Raw genomic sequence first — 9063 nt, forward strand, 5'->3', positions numbered from 1 at the left:
GAAAACTGAGAGCTGGGAGATGAGAGAGAGAGAGAGAGAGAGAGAGAGAGAGAGAGAGAGAGAGAGAGATAGAGAGGAGAGAGGAGAGAGAGAGAGAGAGAGCTAGCGAGAAAGAGAGCGCTGGGGAGAGCCATTTGCACTGTGCTCAGCAGGGGGCCCAGTCCTTATGCAGCTATCTCTAGGCTTTAGTTCCCTTTAGTTCCCACACACACACACAGTACACGCACACAATACACACACACACAGTACACACACAGTACACACACAGTACACACACCCTTGCAGGCTCAGACTATATTGGTCACACAAGCAAAGTAAACATGTGCCACATATCCCCCCCTCACGGATTCTATGTCCACATTATAAGCCCCCCTCACAGACATTTACAGCCCAATAAACACATGCACACAACGCACACACTGGAAGTACACACACAGAACTGGCGCATGGCGTGAGTGTGTGTGTCAGTTTTACTTTATTGTCCTTTGATAACGCGTGTATTTGTAATTGTTTTTGGTTGCGTGTAGAGTTGTATTATTTGTTGCGTATAACCAGGCCAGTTAGCATAGAACACACACACATACACACACACACACACACACACACATACACACACACACACACACACATACACACACAGGCACAGCCTGTCTCTCAGTGGCAGTACCAGTTACACCCTGCGAACGCAATGGCAACCGTCCCCCGCGGAAACTGTCTCCGGCCGTTCCAGCCCTTTCTGTCACCACCCCAGCGGTCTTAATTCTCACAGCTGCCATGGAAATCAACAGACACCAAGAAAGGAGATGGAGGGAGAGAAAGAAAGAAACAGAGGTAGAAAGAGAGATGTGGGAGAGGAGGGAGGAGAGAGGGGGGGGGGAGAGGGAGGGAGAGGAGAGAGAGGGGGGGAGAGGGAGGGAGGGAGAGAGGGGGGGGGGAGAGAAAGAGAGGAATGTGAGCTAACTCTTGCGTTTAAAAACAAACCATAGAGGGAACAGAAACCACTTCTTAGAAAAACACATTTAAGTGACGGCGCGGGAGAGGGAACACGACTGTTCTGAGATGGACCTTGTCAGGATGGTCATTGTGCAACTTCACACACACACACACACGCACACACCATACACACACACAAAATCGATGGTCTCAGTCTATCAACAACGGTAGGGCAGGCCGAGCTAGGCTGCTAATCATCAGTAGCAGTGTGTACCAGTGATCTAGTGTCCCAGTCAAAACACCAGCCACACTCACAGGAGAGGGAGAGAGAGAGAGAGAGAAGAGAGGGGGAGGGGGAGAGAGAGAGAGATAGAGAGAGAGAGAGAGAGAGAGGGGGAGAGAAGAGAGGGGGAGAGAGATGGGAGGGATAGGAGGAGAGGGAGAGAGAGAGAGATGAGAGAGAGAGAGAGAGAGAGAGAGAGAGAGAGAGAGAGAGAGAGAGAGAGAGAGAGAGAGAGAGAGAGAGAGAAAGAAGGAGAGGAAGCAATTAAAGCCTCTCCACTTGTCTTCCTTCCTCACCTGCTAACCTGAGACAGAGTATACACTCCTGTGTCTGACACACACACACACACACACACACAGGTTATCTTGTTTATAACTAAGATAAGGCTAAGAGGATGCTGCTATCAACCTATCTTATTAATTTCCTCCCTGCCTGGCACCCATCTTCACGTAGAGACGTCGGCGATAAGTAAAAGCCACGAGCACAGCGCCAATAACGCTGATCGCATCAGAGGACGACACAGGAGCCAAATAAAGGCCCATCCGGACACGGGAGGGAAGCTGCTCATCTCACTATGAATATCCCAAAGAAGAGAGAAGGGAAATGGGGAGGGAGGGGTACCCTGTAACAACACTGTGGCAGCGAGGGAGGTGTGTGTGTGTGAGTGTGTGTGAGTGTGTGTGTGTGTGTGTGTGTGTGTGTGGAGAATTACGCACGTACCAGTGGGGATGTGCATTCCCGCACCCCGGGGTGAGGGGTGCCACCCCTCACCCCGGGGAGGCACCCCGGGGTGAGGGGCTTACACGGAGCTTAGGGAGTGTTTCTGTCCCCCCCACGCCCCCCCACGCCAATGTCATCTTGGACACCTCCAAGCATCCTCCTCCCCACCCCCCACCCCCCACGTTCCTTTGTTCTCTGGAGATCTCTGTGATGTTCTCTGGAGATCTCTGTGATGTTCTCTGGAGATCACTGATGTTCTCCGTCGCTGTGCGCCCGACAGAGCTGGCGCTCCTCCTCTCCCCTCCTCGTATCTTCTGCCATCTGCCACTGGGGATGAAGAGTGGAGCACTCTCTCCATCTCTCTCCACCTCTCTCTCCTCGATCCCCCACCCACCCACCCACCCATCAATCCCTCCCTCCCTCCCCCCCCTCCCCCCTCCCTCCCCCCCCTCCCTCCCTCCCTCTCCCTCCCTCCCTCCGTCCCTCCCTGTGCGAGGTCCACAGGTTCGGTTATTAAACTGCTGTCAGTGGAGGGACAGGTCCATCCATTAACCCTGAGCAGTGCTGGGCCTGGGGGCCTCCTGCCGAACACACACACACCCCTGATGGAGGACATCACCTGCATTACCAGGGTCACTCTCTCTCTTACACACACACACTTACACAGCATGCAAGCACATAAAATACACATATAAAGCACTCAGGTGTTCACGCACACACTATACACTGTGCAGTCATACAAAGCATGCTCAGAAAGAGCTCACACACACATGCATGTAACTTCCAGTCAGAATGCACCTAGTTTCAACATAACAGTGTCCTTGTTCCTGGGAAACAGTTGGAGGTCAACAAAACACCAGAGCCATGAAGCAGAGAGAGAGAGGTTAGGATAGAGTTAGATACAGAAGAAAGGATGTCAAGAGACAAAGACATACCCTCTCTCTCTCTCACACACACACACACACGAGGAGACAGCACAGTATCACCTTTTTATCAAACAGGCAGGTAGAGAGAGAGAGAGAGAGAGAGAGAGAGAGAGAGAGAGAGAGAGAGAGAGAGACAGACAGACAGACAGAGAGGGTCGGGGGGGGGGGGGCAGGAGAGGTTGGCGCAGGGGTAAAAGGACAGCAGCTTGACAGAGTTTCTTTTTGGAAGAAAAATGACCCAGGACATCAAATATTCATGGTGCTTAGCCGGGCTGCAGAACCCGGATGTGTGGCTCTGGGTCCATCAAGGACTCTGGCCATGAAAAATGGATGCTCTGAGACAGGGAGCGCTCTGTTTAGAGATGGAGGGTTCAGATGGGCTCAGAGCACGACACTGTGTACCCAAGGTGTGTGTGTGTGTTTTGTCTAGCTGTATGTTTGCCGGTTGGTCTATGAGTCCAAACGCTTTTGTGTGCGTGTGTGTGTGTCACAAACACTGCTTTTTCTGTAAAGGTGTCTTGCAAAGACATGCACACACACACACACAACACCGTCACACACACGCAAGCACACACACGCTGCTTGACAAACTAGTATTAAGGAACCAGGGGAACGGGCCTCTACTAAAACAGGAGAACAGATGCTGCAGCACTATGAGCGTGTTCCTTGCCTCGCAGTGGGACCACAGAGAACGCAGAAAGGCCGAATTTAAGAGCAGATTCAGAAAGTAAAAGAGGAGTAATGTGTTTCCAGGCAGTACGGGCCAGAGGGACAAGAAGAAAGACAGCTGCTGTTTTGACACAGCTGTGTGTGTGTGTGTGTGTGTGTGTGTGTGTGATCTGTGATAGTGTGTATTTTTGTACGGGTCTATGGAGGGTTGTGTGTGACGGCTTGTTTGCGTGACTACGTGTCCGTGTTTGGGATTATGTAAGTCTGACTGTCCATGTGTCCTTGCATGTGTTTATACAAATCTGACTGTGTGTGTGTGTGATGGCATTTGTGTTAGTGTGCAGGCAACCAGGTAGCCAGATAACCAGTCAGACAGGCAGACAAAGAGAGAAAGAGAGAGAGAGAGAGAGAGAAAGAGAGAGAAAGAGAGAAAGAGAGAGAAAGGGGGGAAAGTGAAGGAGGAAAAATGGCGTTGGTAATATGGTATAGGGCAGAGAAATGACCATCTAGTCAAGAACGCGAGAGAAAAAACCTGCGTGGGAGAGATGGAGGAAGAGAAATGATTTAGGGGTAGAGGGAAGGAGACATAGGGATATCTGGAGGGGGATAAGGAATACGAGAGGTATTAGAGAGAAAATATGAGAAGAGAGGGGGGGAGAGGGAGAGCTAAGAGTTGGAGATAAGGAAATTGTCCAGGTGCTCCGGGTCTGACTGGTTTAGCGGAGGCCCAGGGTGTGTGTGTGTGTTTGTGAGAGAGAGAGGTGTGTGTGTGTGCGTGTTTCAGCAGCATGTAATTAACATTATCTGCAATGCATTGGGCCGCCGCGTGCCTATAGGGATTAGGGCTGAGGAAGAATAGCAGCTAGACAGGCTGTCTGACGAAGATGGACCGCTAGCTGCTGAGAAGCCTGCCGCCATACACTACAGAGACACGTGTGTGTGTGTGTGTGTGTGTGTGTGTGTAAGGGGGTTACATTCTGCTCTGGGAGGTGGATCAACAGGCTTCTGGCTCCAACGGTTCCTGGCAGGACACTGTGATCAGCCATCGAAAAACAACAAGAGGTTTTCCGTCAGTTTAGCACTCACTGCTTGTTTACGAGCCCTTTTCAGCACCAAAAACAATAACCTGCGAGTCAAACCCCAGCGAGGAGGGAAGGGAAGCAACACCAAATGACTCCCAGGGAGAACTGAGCAGAGAGGGAGGAGGGAGGGGGGTTAGAGGAGGAGAGGAGGGGAGAGCGTTGTTGAGTTATGACACTTATCAGAGTCAGTGTGTGGCACCTCGGCTAGGAAACCCAGACTGGTAGTGGCAGCATCATCAAAGATGAACATGCACTCGTCTGGCTCATTATTCACTTCGACCCTCATCTAATTCTGATGTGTGTGTGTGCTGACATGCAGATAGGAGGCCGAGTTAATAACATATTTTATACTGTAATTTAGAACGAGACCTCGAATGCTAACTCCATGATTAGGGAATCTTGGTAACCGTGACGTTGATTATGCTAAATAAATAACCTCACAATAACTGCCACGCTGGTGGATAGGACAGAGGAGCAGGAAATGTCATACATACTGCCAAAAAGCCTTTACATAGGAACGCACACACACACACACACACCCACACACCTCACCTTCCTTGACATCAGCCCCGCGGGGACGCTAGCTGCACACTGGCAGTCGTCTTCAGGATTAATGCGAGTGTCCATGTCCGTAGCAGCTAGTGCCTTATTTACATACATATTAAATATACACACAAAACACACGAGAGGCGCCGACACGGCAATTTCGGGTCGTGCAATTTAAGCCTTCGTCTTGTTTTCTTCTTTTCGTTTTCCTTTTCATAGGCGGTTAACATGCGGCGGACATTTATCACGGTCAGTCCCGCTCGCTTAAACGCAAGCAGACGCCACGATGGCAGGTGTTCTGACCTGGGATAATCCAATCATAACTCAAGCTTTATTACAGCGGTACGCATTTAGCTGTGTGTGTTTACTACCGATGAGGGTACAGTACACAAACACACACACACGCACTTCTCAAGCTAATCTTCAAGTATTACCTAAAAAAATCATGCCGTTTGCATTCTGGAGATTTCACAAAGACCTCTTGTTGAGCTGCTTGTCCTTGTCTCACACAGACACGCAGAAAAGTGTGCAACACGTAAATCTAACACAACACTAAAAACACGTGTCAGCATACTGTGAGAAGTGCACAAACAATCATTTGTATTGGAACACACAAACAAAGAGATGTAAATACTTGCTGTATGAGAGTTGTAGTTTAAGAGCTTGTGGGGGCTTGTGGGAGTTGTAGTTTAAGGGCCTGTGGGGGGCTGTGAGAGTTGCTGGACTGTTAGACTCATTCATTCTGGGCCACAAGTCACACTGCCTTCTGCCTCCCCATAGCAACCTTCCTGTCAATCAAGCACGTGCGTCTCCCGTTCCTCATGGTGGAGAGCAGGTCCTCACCACACCAAGCCAGGCCACGGACCACCTGGAATACTAAAGACATGCGGTGCACACACACACACACACACACACAGGTACACACACAGGTACACACACACACACACACACACAGGTACACACACACACACACACACACACTTACAGGTACACACCCACACACACACAGGTACACACACACATACCTACTTCACTGCATTCCAGTACAGCAATGTCACTAAATAGTATTCGACAGAGGCCACAACCTCAAAACCTGACACACACGCGCACCGACTCACACACACACACACACACACACACACACACACACACACACACACACACACACACACACACACACACACACACACACACACACAAGGTCATGTTGTGAAAGAGCACACAGTGTGTTCCCAGAGCATGCAAGACCCAGTGTATGAACAGTTGTGTTCCTGTGGGCAACTTATGACCAGCTGTGTGCTTTGTAGCGCAGAAACCCCTAACCTCTTGCAGGAAAGCGGGGACGGCCGAAAAGGCAACATTGTACATTATTAAATCATGTCGGTTGTGGCTTTGTATCTCCACACTGGCCCTGAATAAAACCACTACCACTCACACACACACACAACACTTTCCTGTGGTCACCTTTGCAGGAAACATATAGGAGCCAATTAAAGCTATTTCTTCAAACCGAAATGCAGCAATTAGATTGGCTCCAGAGCAGAGTTCACATGCCTAAACCCTCCCTCCCTCCCCCTCCCTCCCCCTCCCTCCCTCTACTCCCTCTACTCCCCTCTCCCTCCACTCTCTCTCTCCCTTCCTCCCAGGTCTAGGTTATTTGCAACACCATTTAAGTAATCCATACAGTCGTGGGGCTCAATTTCAATGTGAATACATACACAATAGAATACACAATTTTCCTGCTTGTTTCATGGTGGGGTTAACACACTTCTTGGTGTGGCTGTAGTAAAAAAGTTTCTAAAGGTTTGAAAAAAGTTTTGGAAACAAAGTTTAGAAAGGTTGAAAAAAAGTTTGGAAAAAATGTTCATGAAGGTTTGACAAATATTATCTGCAAAAAGTTTAGAATGGTTTGAAAAAGATATATATATAAAAAATCTTTAAAAAGTTTTACAAGGTAAAAAAATATTTGGGATTTCTTTTCAAAAATAGGTTTGCATCATTGATGAGTACTTGATGAGGACTCTACTAAACTCTACTGTACTCTATTGCAGGGCTCGCAACTAACTTATTTCCTCATAGTATCCCAAAGTGCAAAATGAACCATCCCAAACTGAACTTGACTTGTCCCAAAATATAAATTGTCCATCTGTCATCTGTCCTGCCCCCGGGCTCTGCATCATGTTTCTCTCAGTGCTCTCCACTCGCTCAGACCACACAGGTCTGATCTGTGTGTGTGTGTGGGTGTGAGTATGAGTGGGTGGGTATGCGTGTATGTATGTGTGTGTGTGTGTGTGTGTGTGTGTGTGGTCTCAGGGCTTACCGCACCGGGCTACTTTACCTTCCCATTCAGTCACGCAAGGCTTATCGAGAAAAATAATCACTTTTCTTTCATAAGCATGGCATGAACAGTGCTTTATTCTGGGCCTAGACTGGTAGCACCAGACCACTGATCCCAGGCTGAGACACACCTGTCTGGCTCTGTGGGAGGTTCGGGGCTGAATCTATCATCTGTCGCACGCAATGATCCATCAATCATTAAAACACTCACACAGAGGTGAGGAAAGGGTCAACTCTATTTCAAACGAATAGCTGTCTGTTGAATTACACACAAGGTACTGTATATATAAGCTAGACGAAGCATGCACGCACACACACACACACAGAGAGCCGTGTGGAACCCTTTCACATTGTGGAACATATAGTCGGAACCCTCTGAGAAGGGTTCCGCAGACAGAGCTTGGCCGCAGAGTTCTACGTTCCTCAGGGTTTCACCGAAACATTCTACACGTCAGTTCACAGAATTAGCCCATGGTGTCTACTAATACACCAAACACACACGCACACACACTGTACATACACACACACACGCACACACACTGTACATACACACACACGCACGCACGCACACTGTACATACACACGCACGCACACTGTACATACACACACACGCACACACACTGTACATACACACACACGCACGCACACTGTACATACATACACACGCACGCACACTGTACATACACACACACGCACACACACTGTACATACACACACACGCACACACACTGTACATACACACACACGCACGCACACTGTACATACACACACACGCACGCACACTGTACATACACACACACGCACGCACACTGTACATACACACACACGCACACACACTGTACATACACACACACGCACACACACTGTACATACACACACACGCACACACACTGTACATACACACACACGCACGCACTGCGTTACAGAGGCATCCTGTTTCCAAGGCCTGTGAGAGAAGCATCATCAGTTTTTAAAAAGCTCAGATTAATCGATGTTATAATTCATCCAATTACTGGTGGAATGCGGTCTGAGGGTGCTGAACACGGCACAGGCACACACGCGACGAGAGAGCATCACTGCAGGAGTGTGTGTGTGTGTGTGTGTGAGAGTTAGGATCCCTGTGGGCGGGGGTTATTTAGCACTCTGCTCATATGATGGACGCCCAGGTTTATTCCATACTCTCCACGGACGATGACGCGAGCTTGAGAAGGAATTGGGAAAGGAGGCTGTGGGGGTGTGTGTGTGTGAGGGGATGGCAGGATGAGTTAAGGGTTTGTGAGGGAACGAGGACGGGGTAACGTGGGTGTGATAAAGTGGGGTTTAGGAAGGGTTAGTGGGGGATAAGATAGTGACACAATGGTCATGGAAGAAATAACTAATGAGCGTTTGAGAGAGAGAGGGTATTCCTGGATGAGTGAAGGGCACTGGGGGAGAGGGGAGGTGGGGGTTTATAAACCAGGGTGTGAGAGGGTTAGGGGATAAGATGATAATGATACCATGGCTATTAGGAGATAACTGATGACAAATGTTTGTGCATAATATGTGTGCGATGTGCAATGTGTGTGTG

This window comes from Osmerus eperlanus, chromosome 26, assembly GCF_963692335.1.
Source record: "Osmerus eperlanus chromosome 26, fOsmEpe2.1, whole genome shotgun sequence".
In the NCBI taxonomy this organism is placed as follows: Eukaryota; Metazoa; Chordata; class Actinopteri; order Osmeriformes; family Osmeridae; genus Osmerus; species Osmerus eperlanus.